Below are 15,586 nucleotides of genomic sequence, written 5' to 3'. Positions count from 1 at the left end.
TCAATGCAGAGGCTGAAACAGGAATCTGTTTTCCTTTATCTTCACCCAGAGAAGAAATGCACAGTAATGGGGAAGCAGCAGAAGAAAACAAGAGGGAGAGAGAGATGATTCACACTGTCAGGGGAAAATGCTGTAACGGTTTTGTGTGCCTCCTTTGCAGAGGTCATTCTACCATTCCAGCTACTGCATAAATAACCGATAGGTGTTACTGTGTGGCCAGCATTGAGGATACCGAGATGAAAACTGACGTCCTGAATTCATAGATTCCTAGTCTGGGGAGACAGACCAAAATGTCAGATTGCAATTTAGCAGTTTCCTAGGGGCCTGGAGGGAAGAGTACAGAGAACACCAAATGCAAAGGGCAAGTAAGGTAGCATTGGCTGGGTGAGGTGTCTTGAAGGACAAATAGAAGCATGCCAGGCGGTTGAAGGAAGGAGGCTATTAAGGCAGAGGGAGCAGGATGTCTCAATGCACAGAGAGACAGGAGAAGGCGGTGCATTCAGGAACTGCAGCTGGTGTTAGTGCTGGCTGTGGCTGAAACCAGGGGTACAGAAGTGGTCACAGGCTGTGTAATGAAGGACTTTGAGGTGCATGCATGAGATTGGATTTTATCATTTAGTATTAGGAGCTGCTGAGGGGTGTTAATCAGGGCAGAAATAGTAGAGAGGTTTGTAACTGATCACGGCAAGCCATCCTTTCTCCACCTTACTTTGGATATCTCTGCCTGATCTTTACACTCAGATTCTTGTTCTTTGTTAAAATACGATACCTTTATCCATTCCTCTCCTTTCCCCGCTCTGACCCCACCTAAATTTGCCATTCCTCCTGGTCCTCTTCTTTAGTGACGAGTTTTGCCATCCTTCCCTCTTGAGACCAGAAACGTCTCTTTCTTATCCCCCCACACCTAATGTTGTGACTCTGAGTCTTTCATATTTCTTATATTCACTTCCTCCTTTATCCCCCTGACAGCTTTTCTGATTTTGCTTAAGCTCTCATCATTTCTTTTCTGGGTTGATACAATAGCCACTGAACCGATCTGTGCCTTAAATATCCTTCGTAACTCTGCAGTGTGAGCCCATAAAATGGTAAGCTGATCATCTGATACCCTGATTAAAATCACCACTCCTCAGGAGGTAGACTCCCACAGCCTCTGCTGGGTGGGCGGGCAGAGATCGTCAGTCCAGGACGGGGAGACAATCAGCTGGCATCTCCCAGAAAACTGGAAATAAACCTCAGAGCCACAAACCAGCTGCTGTGGGTACTTGACCCGCACACTGAGGAAAAAAATAGGTTCTGGGCGCCATGTTTAGCCTGTTTACAAAGCAGAATGAGAAAACTTGCTCTACAGAGAGAGCGGCAGAGTGATGGCAGAGGGGATGAGAGATCGTGTGGTCCCAGAGAGAGCGGACTCAGTGGTGGGGTGGGTCTGTGCCTGGTTCAGAGTGTGTCGTTTCTGGTACCAGGTCTTCCTGGGGCCTGTCTGCATTCCCTAGGAGTTTGTGTTGACAGTTCTCATCATCCAAAAAACCCCACCTCTCACTATTGCTCAAGTAAGTTCTGTTTCTTACAACTAAAAACTTAAGTGGGGGACTGATGGAAACAACTCACATTCAGGCCTCTGTGACCCTGACATCTGTGGTTTGTGCATGTCCAGTGTTTCCCCAAAACACCAGTGATTCCCCAGGACAAGGCCAGTCCAATCGCTCATGTCCAGCGGTTCCCCAGGACCGCACCAGTCCAATTGCGCATGTCCGGCTCTTCCCCAGGACAGCACAGGTCCAATTGCGCATGTCCAGCGTTTCCCCAGGATAGCGCAGGTCCAAGCGCTGAGTCCTGAACACTTTCTGTTGCGCTTTATCACCTCTCTAGGATCGTGGCCTGGAACGGAATGTCATAACTGGGGACAGGTTTTAATGTGCTGTGCTCTTTTTCATCACAGATAGAAGGCTGTTACTGCCATACAGAGGTCTTGATGGTGTCAGGGGTTTTGGATACTTCCATGGAAGTCAAAATTTTACAGAACCTTGCACAATCATTCAAAATTAATGTCTTCTGTTTGACAGAACTGTGTTTGGCATTGGAGATACAGAGAAGATGAAATACAGTCCCTGACCTCAGAGGACTCTTAGAGGGATAGATACAAAACTTTCAGGGGACAGACACAAGTTTTTAAAAACGCTCATATTACTGGTGATGGAGCTGAGGTCTAGGAGATGGGATTTAATCAAGACAGTGCTAATCTCTGTTCTTTCCATGCTGAATATATGTCCTGTTGGGCACTAAATTATTCTGTCTTTTGGCCCAACTGGCATTATGCATTAGTGGAAAATTAGAGTTTTACGTAATTGCCCTCAAAGAGAATATGGAATCCAGCATTCTTGGAAATTGCATAAGCTTTAATAATGCCAGCTATTAGGTCTACTTTTGGGAATAACCAATTGAGTTCTACAAGGTCATCCTACATAGTGAAGATGAAATAAATAGATGTGAAATACTCCCAAAATTGCCTAAGCAGTTGCTTTCTGGTAACAGTAAAATGTAATAACTAGGTCAATAACAATGTGGTAACAATTTTAGGAAGGCCACATGAGACTATATACTTGTTATCCTGAATTCATTGATTTTTGTAAAATCTGGACAAAGTCCACTGCGAAATGGAAGCGAAGTGTCAGCAGAAAGGGAGTGAGACACCAGAGGGGTGACTTGAAAGTCCTGATACCAGCTAGGCTGGATAGCAAGATGGTTTATATTGTTTTGGAATTTTATAAAACTTCAACATGATTCAAAATTCAAATTATGAAACAAGGAATATACATAAAAGTTTATCTTCTAATTCTCTATCCCTGACCTATTTCTTTCTCACATTTTATTTATTTTATAGCTTATTTTTCCTTTTTTAAATGTAAAAAATACAGTCAGTTCTTATTATTCACAAATTCCATGTTTGCAAATTCACTTACATGCTAAAATTTATTTGTAACACCCGAATCAATATTTGTAGCATTTCATGGTCATTCATGAACATGTGTAGAGCATTAAAAAACTCGAGTCACCCTAACATGATGTAGATATTTCTAGCTGAGGCTAAACAAAGAATGTTCTTGTTTCAGCTCTCATATGTAAACAAGTGTCCTTTTTGTTCTGTTTTGTTTTTTAAAGATTTTATTTATTTGACAGAGAGAGAGAGCACGCACAATCAGGGTGAGCGGCAGGCAGAGGGAGAAGCAAACTCCCCGCTGAGTAGGGAGCCTGATGCAGGGCTCCATGCAGAGCTCCATGCAGGGCTCGATCCCAGGACCCTGAGATCACGACCTGAGCCAAAGGCAGACACTTAACCGACTGAGCCACCCAGGTGTCCCCAAACAAGAGTCCTTATTGCAGGGTGTTTAGGGTTGCATTTTATGCTTTTTGCTGTGATTTCATTGTTTAAAATGGCCCACAAGCATAGTGCTGAAATGTTCCTAAGAGTAAGAAGACCGTGATATACCTTACAGAGAAAATACATGTGTGGGATAAGCTTCATTCAAGTACATTACTTTGATTTTTTTTTCACTTCACATTAAATCCTAGAGATCATTCCATGGTAGTACACAGAAGCGTTCTTTATTCTTTAAGATAACTGTATACCGTTTGTAGATGTACCACATTTTTTCAACTAGTCCCCTATAGATAAACATTTAAGTTATTTTCAGGATTTTTTAAATTGACATATATAGTATCGTGCATACATCTTTTTATATTTTTGCCACTATATGCTTGCATTGATACTTAGAAGTAAGATTGCTGTGTCAAACGATAAATGCATATGTAATTTTGCTAGATATTACCAAGTTCCCCTACCTGTGAGTTGTATTATTTTGTTTTCCTACCAGCAGAGAAGTACCCGTTTCCCCGTAGGCTTGATCAAAGGTTTCTTATCAAACTTTTGAATGATTGCCTCAGAGGTGAGATATAAGATCTCAGTTTAATTTTAATTGACATTTCTCTTATTATCTTAACAGTGAGGTTGAGTGTCTTTTCTTATGGTGAAAGGCCATTTGCTTTTTTTTGTTGTGGTTGTCATCTCTAGCACTGGGCATTTATTTCAAGGACACATGGGAGAATTGGAAAGGCTGCACAACCAGGACTCCAGAGACCTGGAACATTGTTGGTCACCACATAGAACTCAGCAGCAGCATGGAGAGCCTGTCAGCAGCTCTGAGCCCCGTTAATAACTTGAGAAGTCTTCTGAGTTTATGACACAGCAACTCCATCTCTGTTTTTCTCCCCACCAGCTTCTTCCTGCTTAATTCCTGACTCATTCTCCCCTCTCCTTTCAACCTTTTTGTTTTTAGCTTACTCATGCCTTTTACTTACTCAGTAGTCATGTCAGCACATGGCCTCTGCCTCTTGCCTTCTCTTTGCTTCTCTCTGCTTCTTCCAATTGATCCTACCCTCTGCTCACTTTTTTTGCACATCTGATAGGAAAATTTCCTAAGAATGGAGTTAATGGATTGGATTATCCAGTAATCATTGAGTATAAAGTATTTTTCTGGGTAATGCTTTTGTACCAGACTGCTGGCCAATCTAGACGTAGTTTTCTTTGGGTCAGGTACCCGGCCTTAGTTCAGGAGCTCATGGTTAGAGCCTGAGGTTATGAGAATACAAAGCATGGAAACCCTAGGGCAAGGAAGTCCTCAGGAGAAAGGTATGTGCAAGGTTTCCCATGATTTTTCTTGGGATATCCAGTATAAACACTAAGAGCAAGAATATTATGAATTAACATGGCATCTTACAGATGAGTAGATTGAAGCTTAAAGACATTTAGTAACTTTCTCAAAGTCACATGGCTTATTAGAATCAAAGCAGGTGCTTCAGAGCCAAGATTCAATCCTGGGAGATGAGTAAGACATTTTGATTGTATTGACTCCTCTTTGGACTCCATGGGTGTTTGGATCTGGCTGCTTTGACCTTTAGCATATTTAACCTCCACATTTAAAAACAATAAAATTCTAAATCAGGATTATGCCTGAATGATGAATGTCTATTGAAAAAACATTTTTCTTTGGAAGGACTCTGTACTAATTTATTTCCTTGATCAATTTTTTTTATACACTGTAGTTAAACCAGTTCCAGTTGTACTTTTATGTTACTAATGTTGATGTGGATAAATGCTTTCTGTGTGTATTTTACAACAAACTTTGATGTCGCCTTTAGTTTTGTTATTGCCATTTGTTTTGCTATTGAAAATTTTCATTGATTATAGTTTCTTCCAGCTTTTTCTCTATGTCTCTTATAGGTATTAACTTCAGTTTTCCCAGGGGCGCCTGGGTGGCTCAGTCAGTTAAGCATCTGCCTTCGACTCAGGTCATGATCCCAGGGTCCTGGGATTGAGTCCCGCATCAGGCTCCCTGCTTGCTTCTCCCTCTGCCTGCCGCTCTCCCTGCTTGTGCACGGGCTCTCGCTCTTTCTCTCTGACAAATAGATAAAATCTTTAAAAAAAAAAAAACAACTTTAGTTTTAGTTTTCCCAGGTAAATTTTTTTAGGTGTAAATTTGGCTAGAAGGTTTGATTCTTTTGCTAGCTTTACTGTGTGCAGTTTTACCTTTGACAGTTTGTTTTTTTGTTGTTGTTGATTATGTCTTCAAAACAGATTTCCCCCCTCATTTTCTTCTTGCATTTTGCAATATACTCAATAATCTATGATTCTTCAGTTCCTTTTTGCCTATAACAAATTTTAGTCTGTAGAGTTTTCATTGTCATCTGTTTCATTGTTGTATTTTGTGGTAATTCTTTCTATCAGTAACACTTGCTGTGAATTAGGAAATGTGCCGATGATTTGTGTTACTTTCTTGGGACAAAGCAAAGAATTCACGAGGGGCAAAGGCATAAGATTTTTGTCACCAGCTAGATTCCAAGGACTGGCTTTTACTGCTTACCTGCCACTCAGTAACCTTTGTCCTGCCTTTTCCCTTGCTCTCTCTCCTGGCTTTCCCTTTAACTCAGACAAAGGAAACCCGAAATCAACTCCCCAGGTGATAGCGACTGCCCTGATAAAGTCTCCCTTGGCCCAGACCACCCAGACCCTTTGAGCTAAACCTGACTAGCACCTGCACAGATGGATCACGGAGTGAGCTTTGGAATGACCTACAATCACCTTTACCTCATTATAATACTAAAATCTCCACTAAGGAGAAGCCTCAGCCTGATTTACGTATCGTACAATGTAGGCATGATTCCTTAAGGTGCATGCGCAACTTTGTGCCCACCACTACATACACACATACAATGACAAGGCTTCCCCATCTAATATCTAAATATTCATTCTAACCCTAAGCAAAAGGAATCCATTCACCCTCTCTCAGGGAGTTGGCTTTTAGAAGCCATTTTCTTATTTACTGCAAATAACAGTTTCTTTATGTTTACAACTCAACCTGGTGGGATTTCTGACTCACCCAAGGAGTGAACCGACTTTGGTTTGGTTACAATTTGAATGAGTTATAGGTTAAAGAATTGCATATAGCCAGGAGTTTGGATTCTATAAACAATACTCTTTTTTTTCAATCTCAGACACCTCCAAGGATACCTGGTATTTTTCCTTTCTTCTAGGAGTGGTTTGGGGCTATCAGGCCAAGGATCAGGCCCTTTGTCTCACAAGGCTGCTAATGGAGAGAAGAGGTCACCCTGAATTTGTGGGTAAGGTTGGAAAAAAACAAACAAACATGTAAACAAAAAAACTACCCAGGCCCTACTTGCCTCCATCGGCGGGGGTGGGTGGGTGGGTGGGGGGGCGCCGGACAAGATATTACTTTCCTGACCTTGGCTCCCAAGGTCCCCAGGCTGCCTTGGGGCTGGGGCTAGGGCTGGAAAAGAATGCCTTTCATCCTCCTTGATGAATCCAAGTTCTTCCAGGCTTGGAAAGGCTCCCAGGCCTTTCTCCAGTTCCCTTCAGAGCAAAGGCTCCCTGAGGCTTTGCTTGTCTGAATTCCAGGGGCCTTATGTCAGTTAAAGCACTTGGAAGTCATAGTCCGTTGTCTCCTTGATGCCTCTAATTTCAACTCTCCAATCTATTGCATTAGGTTCAATCCAGTCCATGGCTGTTAAGGCCATGGTGTCCAGTGGGATTTTTATTATTATTACAACCATAGAAACAAGGTTAATAATTAGCCAAAACAAATAGAAACAACCATTATACTTGGAGTCAATTTTTATTATGAACTGAGCATTAAGTCCATCATTCTAGCCTTGGCATTCTCGGAGATAAGGTATTTCATGACCTTGTCCTGAAGTGGCCCACCCTGGAGGTGCATTTAATGGGTTATACTCAACAAAAGACAAACATATAACACTCTTTGCTGATGTCCCATGTGATCAGCCCAAGGGACACATGGGTGGATAGTATTTATTGTAAAACAAAGCATCTCTCTTCTTCCCATTACCCATGGAAAGATGGTATTTAACATGCTGACCACAGTAGAATCAACAGAAATCTATTGGCTCTGATTTTTTCACAGCCTGCTTTCTGAAACTTTTGGTCTCCCTTTCTAAACTGCTTTCTTTCCAACCTGCTTCCGATCTCAGCTCAAGATTTCTCACTCTGTGCTTGGACTTTGTCCTTGACACTCCCTAGATACTGATGTTTGTTTTACTCAAAGCTACAACTCAGATTATCCCATTGGCTTGTGGGCTTGGGATGCTCCTGGTAAAGGCGTCTCCTACTTTTGCTGCCTCCTGGAGCCCTTTGAATGCCAGGGCCACTATCGGGTTTGCCTAGGACTTGGAAGGAACCAGAGAGAGTGGAAGAAGTGTTTACTACTTACCCATCTCTCTGCCTTCCACTGACAGTTCTCTGGTTTAGCCTTCAGATGTAACTAGGTGAGTGTCTCTCTGAAATAAGGTCAGTAGATCAGACTGATCATGAGCTGTAGTAGTAAGCAGGGTCCTATGGTCTTAGAATAGATTATTTTCTCCTAAGCCTCCATGCCCTTGAGGGATCTGTCCAAAGTCACCCAGTAATCTGCATTTGTTGTCCTAAAGAAAGAACTACACAGGAGTGCTGCTGTATGCTGTAGATCTGAAGTGATTGAGGGCTTGTGGTATGTGCACTGTTGCTGGGAAAGTGTGGTAGGCTAATCGGAGCAAGATCTGAATGCTGTTCATCTGTTGAACCACCACAGTACCTAGAAGGTGCCCGTGAACTATCATTTGAATTTAACTGAATGTGATTTGTAACTGTAAATCAATGTTCATGTGATCTCCTCAACAAGAGCTTGACTGCTTATGTACAATGTAGTAGATACATAGGACTTACATCGTAATATATGGTTTGCCAACCCTTTTATATCAAATATTTATCTCACAGCTATTAATTTCCCTGCTATCCTCTTTGGAAGGCCTATTGGAAAGTATGTGGGGTCTGGGATCAGAACGACAAACATTTGAATCCCTCTCTACCACATGCCAGCCATGCGCTTACATTTCTGTTTCTCTCAATAAAATAAAGGTAATAAAACCTATCCTGCCAGACACTTATGAAGATTGAGTATAATAATGTAGGGAGTTTCTTTTCTCCAATAGGCAACTGATAAATAATGCCTATTATCCCACTTGTTTCTCTCCCTCTTTGCCTCAAAGAAGTAAGAAATATATATTTTTTCCTCCTCAAATGAAAGGGGAACAGTGAAATGACTTGCTACATTCACTTAGCTTTTGAAGTGGAGGAGCCCAGACTAGGACCCAGACCTACTGACTTCAGTTCATAGGCTTTCTGTCAAACAGGCTTTGAACCAGAGTCATGAAGGTGGGCCTCCAGCCATACCACTCCCTGGCTTGTGGCTGTGGCAAAATCCCTCTGTGTTGCTAAGTCTTATTTCCCTAATCCTTCAAACTGGGGTAACAATAAAATATATCTTATAAGATTGTTTTGATGACCAGCTTCATTTATTTAAAGCAGTGGATTCTCATCCAGAAAATATGTAAGAATTATCTGAGAAACTTTTTGAACTCATTCCTGCATGGGACCACCCCTTGAGGTTGAGGGGTGCAAATAGGCATATATGTTTCAGTAAGGCTTTTTCATGTAATTCTGATGTACCCCAACTCACCCCAAGCTCCTGCCTGGAGAGAGTGTCTGCTTCTCGCTATAAAGTTCCACACAAATGTGAAAGATTATTAGTATTCCTCTTGAGTCTACATTGCATGGAGCCCTTAAGATGCTTATAAAAAGGGTGTGTTGTGGAGGAGAGATCAACAGTCTCTTGGATCAGCAACTATGCAACAAATCCAAGCCGTACATTCCCAGCTGCGTGGCTCTGGGCAGATTACAGAGCCTCTCCAAAAGTCATTCTCAGTGGGAAAGCAGGTGAACCAGTGCTCAGAATGAAAGAGGAATATGAATATAATGACCTTCCTTAAACCAAAAGGCCCTCCTTTGGTTGAGGAGTTGGGAGTACAGAGAGTTCAGGACCTTAGTTCAAGATCAGACAGCTTCTGAGTGGTGGCACTGGAATTTGAACCCAGGTGTCACTGATGCCAGAGCCAGAGCTCTTATACATTCTACACTGTCCTTCATTCACTCAGTAACAATTTATGGGGTGCCTATTATTTGCTCAGTGCTGCCCTAGGAGCCCACCCTATACCAGGAAAACAAACAGACGAAACCTCCTGTTCTCGCGGAGATTTGGCATTAGAGATTTGGCATTAGAAGAGCTATGGAAAGAAATTAACAAAGGGAAAAAAAATCCAGCATAGAGGGGGATTGGGAGTGTGGGGGTGGAGGTGGGGGCCAGGCTGTATTTTTAGTCAGGTGGTCAGGCTGGGCCTCCCTGAGAATGGCCTGAAGCAAAGACTTGAAGGAGGTGAAGGAAATAGCCATGCACTTATCTGGGGGAGGATGGTCCCAGGCAGGAGACCAGCCTGTCTGACAGTCCTGAGGTGAGGGCAAGCCTGGCATGCTGGTGGACAAGCACAGACACTAGTGTGGCTGGCCCCGTGAGTGCACCGCAGAGAAGTAACAGAGGATGCCATGGAGGCTGTAGGTGGCAGAGGGCTGGCCACTGCAGGGCACTGAAGGGACTTCAGTTTTCACTCTGGAGTGAAATAGGAGCCACTGAAGGATTCCAAGCAGATGACTGACTTGACCTCAGTTATGCTAAGTGAAATAAGCCAGTCACAGAAGGACAAATACTGCATGATCCGACTTAGATCTTAAAAGAGTCAAACTCATAGGAGCAGAGAGTAGGGTGGTGGTTGTCAGGGGTTACAGGGAGGGGGAAATGAAGAGTAGCTAATCAAGTTTTAGTTATGCAAAATGCTGAACACAAAATAAATAATATGTTTAAAATGCTGAACACAATACCTGACACTTAGTAAAAGCTCAGTGTAGGCATTATTATCAGTAATTATTGAAGCTTGTGGTGATACAACTCAATTTGATGATGTGCCTTATTTGTGGTGTGTGGTGGGAGGGTGAGTGTGGGAGGGCATCATAAGCAGGAATTTAGCCACTGTTCTGCTCTTTGAGACACCTTCTAGACCCTCCTAGATTTCTCCTTGTCACAATTTTCACTTTGGCAAAATGGCATCAATGGGAATTCATTCCTGGCTATATTGTCATATCAAAGGGGAACATAAACCTGAATCAACATGAAACTGAGAGCAAACCTTTGTGACATGTGGTGCGTTTCAGTGAGCATGCGTGTGAGTGTATGTGTTTAATGGAGGTCACTGGTGTTGGATAGTCCCCCTGTAGAAGTGGGAGGGACCACCCAAAGTTTGGTTTGGATGTGGAGGCTGATGACACTTCATGCACCAAGAGAATTTGAGAGAAAGTTTATTGCTCACTGGAGGGATCCTGGGAAGGGTGGAGAAGGTGCCAACAAGTCTACGTCGGCGTGGGCAAAGCAGAGGCAGCGGGTTTGGGACTTTCTGTGGCTAAGGAGTGGGGCTGGGGAGGGGCTCCTGCTCTTGGGGGATTTAACTTTCCTGCTGGTGCCAAAGGAGCTGATGTCATAGGCCTGCTTATCAGCCTGTCCAGATGTGAGGCCAAAGGGAAGGGAGGGTGAGGCCTAAGAGAAATCAGCCCTCTAACATCAAAAATGAGGTCAGACTATTACAATTGGTTATAAAGAGAATAAGAACTAAATACCATGAAAAATCATGTTAAAGTAGGAAATAACTTCCATAGCAAACTGTTACTGATGTAATGATTGAACGTGCTGATGTCACGAATGAATCAACAAAGACACATTTACCGTAACTCCAGTGACTGATATAGCAGGTGACCAGTACTCTCACACCTCCCACCTGAGGGATTTATTATCTCTGAAAGAATGCCTGAAGTTACAAGTGGCCTTTCATGAGGACTTTGAAATACTCAATGCTGAGAGACGATGTTGGCTTGAAACAAGCATTTATGGGTATTGAGGGAGTGGGTTTCATTCATTCCTCATACTAATCGAGGGCTGACATTGTGCCCAGTAAAGTCTCAGGAGCCTGTGACACTGGATTAGAATAGTTCATTCTTGCAGGATAATAGAATAATTACAACACGGCGTTATATATTACATAATATGGTCAAGCACTTTGCTTGGGGAAGTAGAGGGGTCTGAGAGCACACAGTCAACATGATGGTGGAGGAAGTAAGGACAGAAAGAAGTGGGATTGGAGAGAACAGGGCAGATTAAAAAGATCATGAAGGGGGAGAGGTGATAGAACCTCGGTGGGGATTCAGTGGAGGGGTGGAAGAGTGACTAGGGCCAGAGGTCGCCCGCATGTTTCCGGCAGGGGCATCCTGGTAGAGGGAGGTGCTATTCACTGAACTAGGTAATACCCGTGGAGAGGCAGACTGGTGCGGAAGGTGTGGGTTTAGTTTTGGATATGCAGATTTGCAGATGCCTGTGGGACATCCAATGTGATGCATCCTGAAAGCTGCCAAGGAGGGAGACCTGGATAGGATGTCTGCTGTGATTGGAGTCCTGGCCGTGCATCTGGTCAGCCGTGGAGAGTGAGCATGGTCTGGTGAGGGCCCTGGATAGCACGCTGAGGTGGGCTAGGACGGAAGCAGATGCTGGTGGCTCTTGGCATGGATTTTAAGCACTAATGTCCTCAGCAGCACTGAAGGCCAGAGTGGGAAGGAGGAAGCTGAAAGGACACAATTGTAGGTGGTCCCTGGGGAATCCCAGAAGTAGTGGGAGACCAGTGGCCACCATGCTTTTGACGGAGGCCTGGGCTTCCATGGTTCATGCTAGATAAGAGCAAGAGCAAAGAATGACCACTTGTAGACACACAGTAGCGTGGCCTCAAGACCTTGGGATTACCCTTGTGATTTGGTGCCTCCTACGCTGCATGGCTGGCTCTGGTCTCAGGTGAGGTTGGGAGAAATCACCTTGAGGCTGTGGGGGAGTTAGTGCCGGATGTGGATTAAACGATTTGTTTTCATCTGCTTACCTCCGCTGGCAGAAGAACACGACTGCCTGATTGCTTTGACATGGGAGGGGCCAAGAAGCAAGGACATGTGATGCCTAAGTATGAACTAGCTCCAGTGGAAAACCTGTTCCTGGAGAACTGGGTGTGGGCTTTGGGGCAGAGCAGATCTGCCTTCGCGGGCTATTGTGGGTCTCTCACTAGCTCTGTGACATGGGGCAACTGAGTTTCTATTTTCTTATTCTTAGAAAGATGAGAATTATTCATGTGGATAAAGACTAATGCAGGTGTTGAGTGCATGGCACACAGTAGGTATCCAGAAAGAATTAGTAGGCCTGTGGTTCCAGAGTGTTCCAGAATGCATTTGATATGACCCATCTTTACTTCCCACAGTGTGCTTGATTCCTGGCTTGCTTTGAGCCTGCAATAATGACCCCGGTGTGACTGTAAGTCAAATTCTTCTCTGCAGACACCAGTCCTGAAGGCAGATGGGATGGGCACTGTAAGTCATGTTGAATCCTTTAGAAAGTTGAGTGAGTCCTCTGGGTTTTTAAAATGTCCTAGTTGGCTTTATTTGTGCTTCCCCAGAGGGAATGCATGGGGCTTGATCTGGTGCACCAGTGGCTCTAGGCAGAAACGCATCGTGGAGGAGGAGGAGCACGGGCTTTGAGTCCTGGCTCTTCCGCCTTCCATCACTGTGACCCTTGGGTGAGGGTGACAGTTCTCTTGAGTGTATTTTCCCACCTACAAAATGGACATAAAATCCAGGTTTTGTGGGGGCCAAAACATACAATTTGTGAGCCCTGTTTAAGAAAAAGAATGCAAAATTATGAACACAAAATCAGTTACAAAATTTACATTTAGAATGAGAAAAATCATTACAAACTACAAATTAAAAAAAACCCTAAAATACCACAAACATCATGTAATTTAGAAATTTACTATTATTATTTAGCTGCCTGGCATATCTCTACAATACTGTTTTTCCTTACCTGTTTTGCTTTATTATTGTCTGATTACCTTTTTATAGGATAATGATTTTGTAATATCACTGTCTATGGAGAGAAGAGAAAGATACTGTATTCTTTCCTCTTGCATGCTGATCGAAAATTTTACTCGATTATTAGAGTATTGAGATGTTCTTTCTTAGCTTTATTAGTGTGTAAATTTTTATGCTTGTCAATTTTGGGAAACTTATCAAGTCTAAAAAATACATATATATATGTTGTATTCAAGTTTTCTCGTGTAGCACTTGTGCACTCTGAAATGAGAGTATTCTTTTATCAGTTTGTCTTCAATGTCCTATGTTGTCATTCTCAATTGTCAATCAGCAAAAAGTGTTCCAATGCACTTATATGATTCCCTCCTCTTCACCAATTGGATTATCCAATAATTCAGGAGCCTTTTCATGACTTCTGTTCAGAATTGATCTCTTCCTTTTCCGGCTTAACTGCTTTTGTTTGTGATCTGAATTTTGGTTTTGGTTACCGTTGTATCACAGTGTCAGAATAATTCCTGTTGATTTCATAGCTCATGTATCTCATGAATTTGACTCTTCTCTCCGTTCCTTAATAAATCCATGATCGGCACTGTCCTACCACCTCAGGGAGCGACTGGAGGGACTTCATCGGGTGATGTAAGTGAAAAGGCTTACATGGCAAATGTTATGTTCTTATAAATTACTATAATTCCTTCCCACCCCCTCCGCCTCTGTTGCCCCGCACACCCCGGGCCTTAAAGAGAGTGGGCCATGAAGATCTATGAGTGACTTACCGCTTCCCTTCCCCAAAACTGGGAGGAGAGCAGAGGATGGAAGTGGACTATTCTTTTTTGTATCTGTCAGCTTGCATCACATTTTCTCTCTTGGCAAGCAGGATGAAGTACAATGCTTAAGATTTCCTTTAAAAGTTTGCTTTTAGAAAAAATAATCCCAGGATTTTCTTTGTTTCTGGTAAGAGCCTTTGCACAGAGCTTTAGAAGTTCACTCTGTTCCTGCAGTTTGGGGCATAGGCATCAGCTAGAGGTGACTCCCACTCCTCCCTGGTCCCCAGTCATCAGTCCCGGGAATGTGTGGCTCACCCGCATTTTATCTGATACCTCTCCCAACAAGGCTCCTGTTCCTCAATTCTTTTCAGGTGCATCTCAAGGACAGTTTGCCTGCATAGCTTGGACATTTCTGGAGCTTGGATTTAAATACCAAGTCTAAAGCAATTTACCTTTAAAGGGATATTTTTTTATTTGAAAACTCATCTGTAAGGGATAACTTTATAGGGAAAAAATCAATGCAGGAAATTAATTTCATTTGGTCATTATTTTAAAATGAATAATGGAGCTGGTATACCCTTATAAATGTGCTGTTAGCATTTCTGAGCTTTTCTAAGTGTAGTTACTTAAACCCTGTGGATTCCAGTGGGCTGTCTTTGGAGCAGAGAAATATCGCCTCCTCCTGCCAGTCTCCCCTGATTCCTTAGGCAGAGTTAGGAGACTCTTCCTTTCTCTCCTTCCACCCCCCTTAGTACTCTGTGTTCGCTTCCATTACAGGGTTAGTACTATTCATCTACTTGTCTGCTTCCTGTATTAAATGCCAGCTCTCTGAGGGCAGGAACTATGGTTCCTCAGGCCTCACTACCTGTGAGTCTTGCTACCTGTGGGAGCTCCCAAATCCTCCTACCTGGACTTCCCCTCTAGTAGGCTCCTGGCACTTACCCGAACACTGCTGAGCTACAGGTGTCCTCTGCACTGTGCCCTGGGCGCTCAGCTGTTCCCAGGGAGGTCATCCCTGCTGTAGCAGTCTCTCTGGTCTCCCATATCTAGGCCCATGCCTGATGATTCCTTCCGGTCTGATGGTAGTGGCACTGACATGTTGGATGGACCTCTCTGGAGAGATGAAGGTTGGCACCCATGGCAGTGAAGGCAGATGGGCTGTTATCCCTCATGGGTTCAGGCTCTCTGGTGCTGTCAGACTCCCTGGGAGTGGGCTCGCAAGGATCTCCCTGAAAAGAGAGGTCTTGTCTACTGCCCAGCTAGTTGCTCATGTTGGGGCTCAACTTGAGGTCAAGAAAGCCTGCTCTCAGAGGACCTTGCCCAGGCCCAGCAGTGAGGTTTGCCAGGGAGAAGATTCCAAGACCCTGGCTATGCGTTGCTGGTGGTTAGCCTCACTCCAGAAAGAAATGGCATCAAGCCA

General features: G+C 43.5%; 1 long non-coding RNA gene across 1 annotated transcript in view; it reads left to right on the top strand.

Annotated features, from left to right (window-relative positions):
- LOC113269411 (uncharacterized) overlaps positions 1–15,586 on the top strand; it is a 50,291-nt gene that overhangs the window by 23,250 nt on the left and 11,455 nt on the right. The window contains exons 4-6 of the long non-coding RNA XR_008960903.1: positions 6,589–6,675; positions 12,796–12,904; positions 14,009–14,038. This is a non-coding gene — a long non-coding RNA (uncharacterized LOC113269411). The remainder of the gene's footprint in view (positions 1–6,588; positions 6,676–12,795; positions 12,905–14,008; positions 14,039–15,586) is intronic.

This window comes from Ursus arctos, unplaced genomic scaffold (genome assembly GCF_023065955.2).
Source record: "Ursus arctos isolate Adak ecotype North America unplaced genomic scaffold, UrsArc2.0 scaffold_22, whole genome shotgun sequence".
NCBI classification, from domain to species: domain Eukaryota; kingdom Metazoa; phylum Chordata; class Mammalia; order Carnivora; family Ursidae; genus Ursus; species Ursus arctos.
The sequence above is the reverse complement of the archived record's forward strand: the minus strand, read 5'-3'. Positions and strand labels throughout refer to the sequence as shown.